The sequence below is a fragment of the Sebastes fasciatus genome, chromosome 17 (genome assembly GCF_043250625.1).
Source record: "Sebastes fasciatus isolate fSebFas1 chromosome 17, fSebFas1.pri, whole genome shotgun sequence".
NCBI classification, from domain to species: Eukaryota; Metazoa; Chordata; class Actinopteri; order Perciformes; family Sebastidae; genus Sebastes; species Sebastes fasciatus.
Window position 1 is genome coordinate 9,653,663 of NC_133811.1, and position 13,689 is coordinate 9,667,351.

At 41.6% G+C, this 13,689-nt stretch overlaps 1 long non-coding RNA gene across 1 annotated transcript; it reads right to left on the bottom strand.

Annotated features, from left to right (window-relative positions):
- Positions 1-7,883: 7,883 nt before the first annotated feature.
- On the bottom strand, positions 7,884-12,480 carry LOC141754863 (uncharacterized). Its single transcript, XR_012590737.1, has 3 exons — positions 11,597-12,480; positions 10,889-11,511; positions 7,884-8,260 (listed from the first exon to the last, which is right to left on the bottom strand). It is a non-coding gene; the product is annotated as an uncharacterized LOC141754863 (long non-coding RNA).
- Positions 12,481-13,689: the final 1,209 nt, after the last annotated feature.

The window sequence follows — 13,689 nt, forward strand, 5'->3', positions numbered from 1 at the left end:
ATTCCCCACGCCGTGACGGATATCATGAACTAACCCGGTCTCACGGAAAGGTGAATAAATAGCACGACATTACACTGGAATTCTGCGTGTCTTGAGAGCGCATTTTAGCCTTTCCGTGTATTTGTACACCAGGCAACCGTCCCCAGAACTACTTTGTTAGGGTAAGAGAAAAACGTCATGGTTGGGCTTAAAATAAGTACGTAAACAATGTAAAATACGTACGGAAACAAAGTAACACCACTACGGAAAACAGATCATAAATGTCACGTGACGAACGCCACTAACTTAACAACAAGTCACTGGTCTCGAACTCCGGTCTCCTGGTTAAAAGTCCTGTGTTTGTTGGACCCATCCACCTCCCCACGCATACGTCTTTACTTTGCAGTCGATACAGGATATAGGGCACGCGGAAATCAAGACAGGCGTTCTTGCCGCTAAATGCCTTGCGCATTATTGTGGCATTCACACGCCTTGACATGCGAACGGACTGCATGAAAAAGTCTTGTTGGAAGATAAAAAATACTCGCCTGGTTCATCAGTTTTGTTTTGCAGTGGGTACTTTTCAAATAGTCTTTTTCAGGACTATCTGAAAAAGTGACGTGTGGAAAACCATGGCCACATATTAACATCATCTCAACCACAAGCGGATTTTTGGTCATAAATTTGTCCTTATTCATGCAGCCTGATCTCTTAAAAATTACGTTGCCATACAATGAAACTGTATTGTCAATTATGTTTTGAGGGAAACATATTTTCTTTCCGGATTACGTTTGTTTTTGATGTATCACAAATAGGTTTCTCATGATAGGAAGGAGGTCAGGGGGGTGGATGGGTGGATCAATACAGGACTTCCACCCAGGAGACCGCTGTTTGTGTCCCGTATAAAACCAAAAGTCAATGTTGACTAATTTACGTCCATAGTTTAAATAATGTAACAAACTTACTTATTTTAAGCCAAACCATAATGTTTTCACTAAACATAACCAAGTACTTTTTGTTGCATTTTTGTTTTCTTTCAATTTACTACGTTAAACACGTGTTTGAAACTGTTTAAAACTGCAACCGTAATCCGGGAGAAAATACGTTTCCCTCGAAATGTAATTGAGAATGCATTTTAGTTGTATGGGAACCTAATTTTGTAGGAGACAGGGTTCGTCCATGTAGTGCTGGGTTCAGACCTCTAAATATATCAAACTTAATTTTTGGGGATATTTAAGTATTAGGCATTGTGCACCTTACGGGATGTACTTGCATTGAGTGGAAGTAAAGCAATTTATGCTTTATTATCCCTTTTAAAATATTAGTTAGTTGTAGGCTGTAGGATGTAGGCTACATAAAACTAATCATTTATGAAATCTAGAGGTGTTTTACTTCACTTACTCTGATAATTGTGTTGATGCTACTGCATTACTTAACAGTAAATAAACAAAAATCTTCCAGCTCGTTTGTTGCTAGATAAATCAACCATTCATAAGACACTGATTCCTGGCTGTTAGAAAGCCCTCTCTGGCCTTTACTCTAACAAAAGCCTCCCACATTAATATTCCAGGCCACTCTCAACTGGCATTTGGTTTTAATATTTAATTATTACTCAGAGTTACTTTTAACCTTTTCACTTCTGCTAAATTTGAGAAAAGTCAGAGGACTTGAGGCACGCTATACTGTATTTCTGGTCCACTCTCCACCAACAATGAGTAAATGGGAAGTTGAGTCATAGGTCGACTCCTGTTTTGAGTGTCAGTGTCGCAGACTGTTGGCCGCTCGGGTTACTTATACACAGAGTAGTCAGTGTCAGGTTGTACGTCGATGATGTCACCATATCAGTGTATAATAGTTTTATGAAGCCGAGAGCAAACGGTAAGCGGAATGGTTTGGCAATTGACGGATGAGGATGGTTTTGGTTTTGAGGGTGGTGGCGGGTGAGGGAGGTGACTAATGAGGAATGGGGGTTTGGATGTGACATATGGTGGGGGGTGACTTCCTCAGCTGGACGTATTTGACCAGCAGCTCTCCTACTGAGAGAAAACCCAGTGTGTGTGTGTCTGGTTTGTGTGCTCATGCAGCGTGAAAAATGCCCCCATCTGCAATCCACACTTCTATTGTAGGGGCAAATAAAGGTCACATTGGGATTATTGCCTCTATAGAGAATGGATGTATAAAGAGACCTAGATACAGCGTTGGAGGCTGGGCCCCGTTCATTCCTATGAAAGTTGATCAGCGGCGCATGAAGCAAAAAAAGCTTGACTTCCGAGTATAAAATGACCTGGATCTTCTGCATCCATTGAGCCCGTAGAGCAGGTGCAGTAGCGTTTCCTTTAACCCCGCCTCCCAGCCCTCTCTCCAGCCTCGGTCTGGGGCTCATTCACATGAATGGAGGAAGAGAAATATCTCTGGATTAGGCTATTAGTGCATTTTACTACTTTTAGGACCTCATGATTTAAATAAGGGCTATTCAAGTGTTCGTACTAGGAAGTTGATTTACTTAAAAAAGAAAAATTATCCGCTGAGTTACAGACGTCTCTTTCGCGATATCAGTCTATGGGAAAAAGTATTTTTGGGCCCAGTAGCACCACGTGACAGACACGGAAGTTATAATTCCACCATTTGGCCACTACAATTTGCTTCAAATCCCACCGCTCTTCCTGGAGGCTTGCTATAGACCTTTTCATTGCCATTCTGTTGCTAGGGCAACAGCTTCAGTCGAAGATTACTTCCTTTCAGCTATACTGCATTAACAAATACTGCAACAGGAAATACAAAGGGGCCCATTTAGAATGTTTATGTTGTCAAGTTTGAAAAGGTCTATGTAAGCTTCGCCTCAGTGACCCGCTAGCTGTACATTATCCCGCTTATTACACAGCTACTTACTCAAGAAATCAATGATTTGACACAAAAACGGGCCGCCAGAGTCCGACATCAGAACTGTAACGGTCCCATAGCAACAGTCTGCTATAAAGAAATAACAGACCGTAGAACGCCGTGATTGACCAATCAGAATCAAGTATTCAACAAAGCCGTGTAATAAATATATATATGTGTGTGTGTGTTTATTCCCCTTCGTCCCTGTTTTGACAGAGCAGGTAGCGTAACTAAAGCATTCACTACCTCATCATTAAAGCGTCTATAAAACACCTCATAATGCGAGACCTTCAAAAGTAGCCATCACGGAGTGTTAAAGCTGAACGATGACAGCACAGAGTGAATCTGACGTCTATTTCTTTCTATTTTTCAGCACAGTAAGAAAAAGAAAAGGGGGAAAAAGCTCTTGGAGATGTCTATCTTTTCTCAGCTTTCAGCATGGCCAAAGCATCTGAGAGGAGTGGAACAACAAGGGGGAGCAGCAGTAAAAAGGAAATGATAGAACAAGGACAGACAAAACAAAGGAGTGTTAGTGCACCTGCTGTGTGGAAGGAGCTGAGAGAGAGAGAGAGAGATTAAAATATGCCTTCGGACCGATTGAGAAGATTGCTCATGCCAAGACACTCCTCTGCTCTCTCACCTTGATCTCTGTTAGCCTCTCCTCATTGTAGTTTTAGTCTCTGTGTCCACGTCATCCGCCTGCGTTTATTGTGACACACAGAAGTCTGCGGCACACATGGACGAGCATCTGGACGTTGCAGCCTGGATAATACAGTACATAATGTGTGCAGAGGGAGTTGTTGGACCTGAGGGTGATAGTGAAATGGTTATACAGGTTCTGTCACGACTTTAGCAGCTACTAGACATATCTCATTTGCCTGTTCTGTTTCTCATGGCACACCACTAACTCTCCAGTCATTGTGGATTGTGCCGCTCTCTCCTGCCCTGCTGTACCCCCGTCCATGCCATTCCCCTCCCCTGAGCTTCCCCGCCCTCCTCATCACCTGCTTCTCATTCCCTCATCATCCTCCCAGGTTCACTCAGTCCCTGCCAGCTCGTCTAGTGTGCATCCTTTCCAACCATCTGATTACCTGCCTGCCTGACCTTTTGTACTTTGGATTCTGGCTGCCCCTTGTCAGATTTATTTGCCTGTTATGCTTGAGCTCCTGATTTTGAGTATTGTCTGCCTATCGACCTAAATAAACTGAACTTTTACTTTACACTAACTGCTCTCTGCACGCTGTTCTCATAGCTATGAAAAGTAATGCACTGTATTTGTATATATATCCCACGAAATCAATTTGTATGTAATCCACGTAATTGTGAACCAGGACCAAAAAACTCCAGAGTTTGGCCGTGTGAAACCAGAAGTCAACTTTGATTTATTTGTCACGCAACTTAAGTAACTACTTAAGTTACAGCACTTCCAGTGTTATTTTAACCCAACACACACCCTTTTCCTAAACCTAACTAAGTAGTTCTGTTGCCTAAACCTAACCAAGTTACCTAAACCTAACCAAGTTGTTCCTGTGAAGATGAAAGTTCTCCAGTCTTTGAAAAGACTGGAGCGGAAATCGACGCATGCATCACGTGTTGCTGGACATTTGTGGGAAAACGCATCAAAAATTAGGAATAACTTTGCATAAGATGTCATATGAACCGTTGTTTGAGGACACGTTGCTCTCTGTGTCATGCTGTTGGGTTCTTGTCTGCCAATTGTCCGATCCTTTACAGGTTCAGTGAAATAAAACATAATTACTCTTTTGCATGGCCCTATTTACAGTTGAGTACAGAGGAGCACTGAGTCAACGTGCGGGAAACACATGGTATAAGTTCTAAAAACTAGGTGTGAAGAGGCCCAAAAATGTTGACGTGCTGGTCTTTTTGCCAGGACATAAATCAGCTGACCTACAGAAACATGAAAATGTCTGGCTGTTACAACAATTCTCTGAAAAGAGAAAATATTATTTCACGGTGCAAGTTTAAAACTGCACAGCCCTGACTTTGGAGCAGTTCAGTTGTTACTGTAGTGTTCAGTTGCAGAATCAAAACATTTCGTCCAGGCGTACGGACAAAAAACTCTCCAAACATGAGTGACTCTGTTGTCCACTGGATGATTGATTCTGTTCAGGGCCCAATTTTATGTGTCAGTCAGTAAATGTGTGACCCAGTTCCAGTTTTACAGTTGAGCGAGCAAATATAGAAATAGCAGCTTTATTGAACATGTTGATGCTAATTTAGTTTGGAACAGAAAAAGGAAGCTGAGAAAAACCAAGTTCAGCTGAGCTCTACTTATGTGATATTTGGCTTGTGCTTATAGGCTCATGTTCCGGAGGCTCCGTGTTGTCGTCTTTATGCAGATAAACCACAGTCTCCAAATGAACACGGAGCGGCTCTAATTACAAAAATCAATAAGGTGAAAATTCCTGGAGGTGTTACGGAGTGTGACCCTGAAATGAGGAGTTTTAACAAGTGAAGAGGAAGATCACAGGGTGAGAAAATGAAATATGGAAAGTGAAGACCGGCTCTTTGATTTACCTCTTTCTCTCTCTCTCTCACGTTGCTCTTTTTTCTTGCTCGCTCTCCTTCGCTCTCAGTTCAAAGCGAATCCTAAGAACCCGGCCTCACCAGTGTCTGTCTGGGTTTGTTTGATCTCTGTTACACACACATGCTGTATACACACTCTTAACACATGCCTGCATATCCACCAACTCAAGGGGACACCACTCAGGAGTACACATCCACTCACAAACTTACAAAGACCAACACATAGTGCATTATTCATAAAAAACAGTAAACACAGATATTGCATTATTCATAGTTTGCTGTGTCATTATATAAGGCTTTCTATCTGTCTTTCTCCCATTCTCTTATTGTGTTCACACGTTTTCTGTCTTTCTTTCTTCCTTGTCTTGTCCGTGTTTCAGCCCCAACAAACCCTCCACCACCTCACGTCTTTCCTGTTGCACATAATAGCGTCATCACAATGCGGCTAAATGGGCTTTGAGTCTGGGTGCCGTGCGTTAATGTGCAGAGCACGTGGACTTGCAGTCATGATTTTTTGCTCGGCTATAATGCATGTGTGTGTTTGTGCGTCTACGGATTCATTAAACAGGAAGTCGGCCTCATAATTAATTTCCTGTCTTAACGTCAGGAAGATGGATGAAGACGATTAGGTGCAACAGAGACAAATGCAACAAAGCAGACAGATTAGGATTTGCCTTTCTTTTGCAAAATTGCCTGCAGTAGATGGATCGCTGTGGGGACTTCTTCAGCTGATAAAAAAAGTCTTTTTCTATATAAAACGTGCTTGTTTTATAGCGAGCGCAACGAGCACAGCATGAAATCATGCAATTGTGAAACAAATGTACACATTCTCATATGTGATGCTACAGAACTAACACATTATGACATATTGTGACACATAGTGACACATGTGAAGGATGCAACACCGTGTGTTCACTGTGACTCTGCCAGTGTGCGTCATTGTGTGCTGAAAACTAAAACCTCTCCACGTGTGAACACTTGAATGTTAACTTCAGAGTGCTTTGAGTTACTGGGTTTCGATTTGTTGACTCTCATCAGAGCTTAAGCACAGTTCCAGCCTTTCTGTCAAAATACTGTTGATCCTCACATCCGCACAAACACAACCACCTGTGTTTTCATACAGTTTGCATGGCTTCAATGTTCACTGACAAACACGGCAAAAACGTGCATGCATGGACAAACACACATGCACAACACATTAAACACCAAATGTTTAAACGGTACATGCCTTTATTGTACACAAATACAAAATATTGATATTATTAGTCATTTTATCCCGTGAAAGCATTGATTGGCTGATGTTTTGTGTGTTTTTATCATTCAATTCTAAGTATTAGATATGACTAATAAGTCTTTTTGGCATTATTTGGACACATAATTACTCACTTATCATCTAATCATATTTAGATTTAACACACAGGTCACCCGACCAAATTTGACCCCAAAATGTAAAAAAAAGTCAAAGTAATACCAAGATATTGTTTAGAGTAATGTACAAATATGCCAAAATGAATAATGAATAATTGATTTATTGTTTTTTTTGGCCACTCAAAGGAAGCAGAACATGCTGAAAACACAACACTGATATATTATCACCTTATAAAATGACAAGCAGTTGCCTATTTACACATTCAGCGGGAAAAAGAGCAACATTTGCATTCATTTGGAGACATGTTTTAAAGGTCCCATATTGTAAAAAAAGTGATATTTTCATGTTTTTTTAATTATAAAGCAGGCTTAAGTGCTATATAAATACTGTGAAAGTATTGAAACGCTCAATCCACAGGGAGATACAAACAGCCCGTATTCAGAAACTGCATTTGAAACAAGCTGTCGTGATTTCTGTCGATTTGTGATGTCACAAATATACAATATGTAGACCCTTTACGCAGATTTAAACATAAACATTCTAAATGTGTCCCAGTTTATTCCTGGTTGCAGTGTGTGTGAATGTCATCAGCTGACAGGAAGTACACATGGACCCAAGCTGTTGCCTAGCAACGCAATTATGTTGCAATTTCGTTGCAATTCCATCAGAATGCGCTAAAATGGAGCGTTTAAGACGGAGGGTGAATACAGGCATATTCAGGCAGACAGTATGAGGAAAAAAAGGGGTTTTTGAACATTACAGCATGTAAACATGTTCTAGTAGAAACACAAAATACAAGTATGGACCTGAAAATGAGCATGATATGGGACCTTTAAATGAACTCTGCTTTAGTCGAACGCTGAGGAAATGTGTCTCTTTAGCTGCTAAATGCTCCACTATGTTTATTAGCTAGTGACTAACTTTGTCTGTCTGTGGTTTAATGCTGGGTAGGTAGTGTACAGTAGACTCATCAGAGCTTTATTTGATTAAAAAAACAGCTGCTGAAAACAAGGTTGATAGGAGCAGTGAGACTCAACTAAAGACTGAATGTGAACTACAGTTGTATGATAGGAAGAGTTGTCCATGTGGAGCTAAAAAATAGTATGCATTTACCAAATTAGCATTAAGCAGGATGCAGCTGCTTTGATGCACCTCATCTGATCTGAGGCATTTATGTTTACAGACATTTATGTATTACCATCAGTCTCCATAACAACTTCTATATGACACCAATGTGGCATATTGTGTGTCTGCCACTAACCAGGTGCTTAGGGAGCTAAGGGAAACTACACACACTGAACTACACAAGCTGAAGAATGAGGTGAATGAATTAGCTGAGTCAAGCACACACTTGACACATGCATTTTATTAAATTGTGCTGAGGATATGAATGCAACAAAGGGGGTCTCATGTCACACCATGTTGTGTCACCGTTCCATAAAAGTGTTTTATTCCTCCTGCTGCTGCCACTGCGAGCCTGCAAACCTGATTATGACAGAGCTTTTTATTAACAGAAAATAACACATGCAAATTGACGAAATACTGCTTGAATGTCAACCAAACACACTGTAACAGATAAGGACAGGAACACACACATACAGATGCTGCCTCCATGGTCCTAACACCCAGCGGAGGCTGCACAGCACCCACCTCTTCCTCTTCGCCCCCTCCCTCACCCTCCCTCCTCCTCCTTTTCCACCTCCTCTTCTTCCTCTATCCTGTTATACATGCGGCCCGCAAAGCAGTGTGTTGTGTAGGCTGAACTGCAAAGACTCACAACTTCCCTTTTCCTTTTTTTAGTTCTCTCCGTCCACCTCCCCCCCAGTGCAGGACACAACGTGGGCTCAGGGCCTGCGCTTTGACTTTGCCGAGTATCTGTTTGTGTATATATATGTGTGCATTCGTGTGTGTGTTCTTTGCCTCATCTCCACGCCTCCCTGTCTTTCTTTCTTTCTTTCTTTCTTTCTCTCTCTGTCGCTCTGACTTTGCAGATCTCTTGAAGGTTACAGGTACGTCGTCATTTTTCTTATCAGCACTCCCCCAGGATTACTAGCAAGCATGCACAGACTTACACACAGATGCAAAATATCCCATGACAGCTGGATTATGTTTTACATTGAGTGTTTTGTATGCATATGGGTTGTGCATATGAATTGATCCTTCACTAAACTCCTCCCCCAAAACAGCTATTATCCAATAATAGCTTAGCAGCTGTAAAAGGTTTGTCAAGCTTTGGATTTCTGCACATGCCGAAGTGGTGTGTCTGTAAAAGTGATAGTTGCTATGTGGAGTGTGGAGGGTGGTGTACTTTTTTTTTTTTTTCCAAAACCAAAAATACAAGTATATGGGAATGGATGAAAGTGTGTTTTTTTCTGCTCTCCCATACGTTGCAAACATAGCATGTCTGACTGACTAGCTTCCTACCAGTAGTGACCTAACCCAGCATTACTTCCATGGCCAAGGGGCAGATCATTAACTTACTAGATCTCCTGGATGACCCCCTAAACCTAACCCACCACAGTCTCACAAAATCCTGTGGGAAACGCTGGGTTGAGCCAGAGCCGGACTGGTCATCAGGAGCATCGGTGGGCCAAGACTTTGATTGTGCACCAGCACAATTCTGTTTCAGTGAATTTACAGTAACATTGCATTGATAACTGTATTGCAATTCTACTTTTATTTGTGTTTTTTTTGTTGTAGAAAAATAAAGCTGTAAATATATATTTTTAATGAAGCTTTTCTACTTTTTGTGTTCAATGAAATGTGAGTTGATGTACTTGAGCAATGTTTCACAGAAGCCTGTATGAGAAAATGAAAACGGTATTAAAAAAACAGCAGTGTTTTTGTATAAAGTACATCAGTGTGTTGTTGCTGTTTTGAAAGTCAAATGATGCATGTGTGTATCATTTTGTTGCAAAAATGCATTTTTGGTGCATGATGTTTTGATTGCAGAGTTTAATTTTGACAAGTGAGATGTTTAGCCTATGTCCAAGTGTTAAGCAATTGCAAAATACTGTAAGGCCCATTTTACTGTGTTCTTGCTTTAAAATGAGTCTGCTTGAAATATTAAAAAGTCAGTTGGAGACAGCGTTTACAACCAACTCATGGAGCTAGTGTTATCTTAACTAGCTAGTAAGTAAGCTGATACAATCCGACAATTGTCATTTCAGCTGACTACTGCACGTCCCTTCTGGCAGGCCTCCCTGCATGCACATTCAAACCTCTGCAGATGATCCAGAACGCAACAGCGCTACTGGTCTTCAACCAACCCAAAACAGCACCCGTCACTACGCTGTTCATATCCCTCCACTGGTTCCCAGTGGCCGCTCGCATCAAATTCAAAACCCTGTTGCTTGCTTACAAAACAGCAACAAAAACAGTTCCTACCTACCTGAACTCCCTCATCCGGGTCTACACTCCCTCTCGCCCACTACGCTCATCAATGAAAGATGTTGACTACGATGATATTGATGATGATGATATTGAGGATGTTGTTGATGTTGATTAGGATAGTCATGATCATGATGACATTGATGACACTGTTGATATTGTTAATGATGATGATGACAAAAAAAACAAAAAAAAAGTTTGCTTCTATACACCCTGTGCATTGCCTATGTGCACTGCCTGTTGGCACCTGTGTCCGATCAGACTTGAGGCTGTTGTTGGCACTTACTCATGTTGTTCCCTCCTATCTAGATCCTTTCCTGTGTTGTACGAATTCCCAGATGTACGTAACTTTGGACAAAAGTGTCTTCTAAATGAAATTGTAGAATTGTAGCTGGCAAAATCGTCGGCCACCTGCTTTTGTCTACCTATGTCCTATATCAAGGACCCAATGTTTCAAAAATTACTAATAAATTCAAGTGGTAATCTGCCTCCGTTATCATGAGCTGCATATGTGCTATGAGAAAACGGAAAGCTTGACAATAGCAACAGTAACTAAGGGGGGCTTAGTGGTCACCTGTGTGTGCATTTATATGAAGCTGTGACTTTTGAGAGAGTTAGTTACTCACATCAATGCCTCTCTCATCTTCGTGTCCACCTAAACTTTTCATTTTGTAAGCATTTTGTAATCTGACCTTGCCTCTGCTGGTTACATCCACATCTCACCTTCTCTTTTACTGCAGGCCCATCTGTCTCTTTCAGTCGTGGCCTTAACCGTGTGAGTGCAGCAGGGCGGTGCTGCAGCCAGTCGGCATCCTCTGAGGAGATTCCCAGTCCTGCGGCCGGTCGATAATTGGGGCAAGCCCCGGCCGCACGACCGGGGTCATACTGTGTGCTGAGAAAATGAGGTGGGGGAGAGAGGGACAGGTAGAAGATGGGAGGATATAAGTGAGTGATTAGTCCTTTACTGTAAGTGGCAGTGCATGATGAACACGAGGCGGGGCGAGAGAGAAACAGAGAGAGAAACACAGAGAGGTAGATGGTAATTTATCCACGATGAGGCAGTGTTGCGGACGAGAAATGGAAACATTTCTGATTCTAGATGCTTATGGTTACCATGGCAACTACAGAGTGACATATCGCTTTATTCTGTTTTTCACACACCCACACAATAAAGGGCCAGATTTTTATAGTCTTCTTTCATTTCAATGTGTGTGTGCGTGTGCAGTGTTTTGCATTTGTTATGGAAACACATGACGAAACGAGGCAGAGACGAGGCCAGGACGGAGCCGGCGGGGTGGGACAGGAGCCCCCGGAGACATGGGAGAGATGGATGGCTGTGGCATGATCTAAAATGGACAGAGATGGAGAGATGTTTAGGGACTCGAGGAGGGAAGGGAGGAGACAAAGGAGCCCAGGAATGAAAATCTTTACCTCCTCGAGCTCTGCTGACAGCCAGGCCTGGGTAAAGAGCACTGAAATGAATGGGTGAATGAAGGAGGAGGGAGGAGGACCAGACATGGGGGGAAGGTGGAGGAGGAGAAGACAGAAGGAGGGTTCATGATCCATCTTCTAGCACCTGACACCAGATCAATACTCGCTGAACCACGGCAAAGCGCCCACATCTCTCTGCATATCTCTCTCTCTTTCCGGCTTGCTCTCTCTCGGCTTGATCTCTCGGCCTCGTTCATCTCCCCCATTCCATCTTCGTCTTTTCCCCTGTGCCAGTGCCGATGACCTCCCTTACATCGCTCTCTCCAAACAGACGGACATCGGCTATCCCTCATCTGACATGGGTTTTTGAAGGCTGATATTGCTACGTCGTAAATTGCAAGAACCAGGTTCTTTGAAATATTAAGATCACTTTAATGTTAAGTACTCAGAATTTTATACCTACCATCATTGGGAAAGCTTCTGAAACAGCCGATACCTCTTCCTACCTGGACGCGATGTGAACGAGCGAGCGAACATCAGATTGTTTAATTTTTTCCCAAAGAGGACGTCCTAACCTGCTCCATGCATCAGCGAACAGGCAAAGAGAAGCACCACTTGTTTGAAAAAAACGCTCATCCTGGCTCTATTTATTCAAAGTTTTGTGCGCCTCAAACCTTTTTTCAATGGTCAAAATCAACGCTGTTAACCAAAATCACGCTCTCTATATAATAGAGTGACATTACTCGCACCACTTAATTTTTCGCGCTCCATTCGTCAGAGTTCACTTGCTCGATGTATGTTAGGAAGGGGTGACTGTTCCTCATACTCACGGCTGCCAGCATCATGAGTCAATGTTGCAAATAATAGCTTATTATGAATTGAAATCAAATGGAAAAAAAAAATACCTGTATTGTTATCTGTGTAGCTACTTTAGCCTCAACTTGATGCCTAAGCTAGTGTTCGATTAAGATGATGCCAACAAGACGGTGATGGTAGCTGACCAGCTATAGCTAACAAGCCACATTACGAAAACACAAAACACACATTTAAGTATGGCCGTGTACAAAACCATGTGTTATTCAGTAGTCCGCTGTGTTCACCATTTTGCAGTGTTGTCTGAATGTCTAAAATAATGTGAGTGTTACGTTGCATATTGTACTGAAATGATCCCACAATGCCAGCCTGATCTCACAGAAATACGTGAAATGACCACGACCTGTTAACAGTGCATTACGTGGTGACTGGTGTTCATGTCCCGTGTGAAAGAACAAGTCAACGTTATGAGTTATTTTAAATGACATAGGCTACTTAAGAAGTTATGTAAAAAACATAGTTCTTTTAACCCAAACTATGATGTTTTCTTTCCTAAATAAAACAACGTATAGTTTTGTTGCCTAAACCGAACATTAAATTGTTTCCGTGGTGGCGCCATGTAACTTGTGCACATAATGTGCTGTCAAGAGGTCGTGGTCATTTCATGAATTTCTGTGAGATCGCAACGCAACACTGACTGATACCCTCCACCAGGAAAGAATCTGACATATCCTTAATTACAGACTGGAGGTGTTTGAATGGATTTGGAGGCCGATGATCTCCTCTATGGAAGTGACAGACATTTAAGATGCAATGCACATGTAGTCTTTATCAGGGATATGAAGGTTGGGTTGGTGGAGGGGATACTGTTTGGTGAGTTAGAGCATTAACATTTTTTGTGTGTGCATTATGGTGTTGTATGTGGGTTTATTTAGAATAATAATAATTATTTTTATTTAAATTTTTTATTATTTTTATTTATTATTATTATTATTATTTATTTATTTTTATTTAATTTTTGTGTGTGTTTGCAAGTCTGTATTACTGATGTGCACATGCTTCCTAATAAAAAAAAAAATCACATCATGTTGCACAATGCAGTCTACAATTAATACAGTGTACGTGACAAATGATAGTCATTTACCAAATATTTATCTACCATTAAGAATTAGACAAACGGGAAAAAAGGTAAATTGTGATGGTCAGATTAGAGGAATGAGCTGATTTTGTCATCTGACACACCATATAGTCCTTCCCTGTGTAGTGAAGGAGTTAATGAT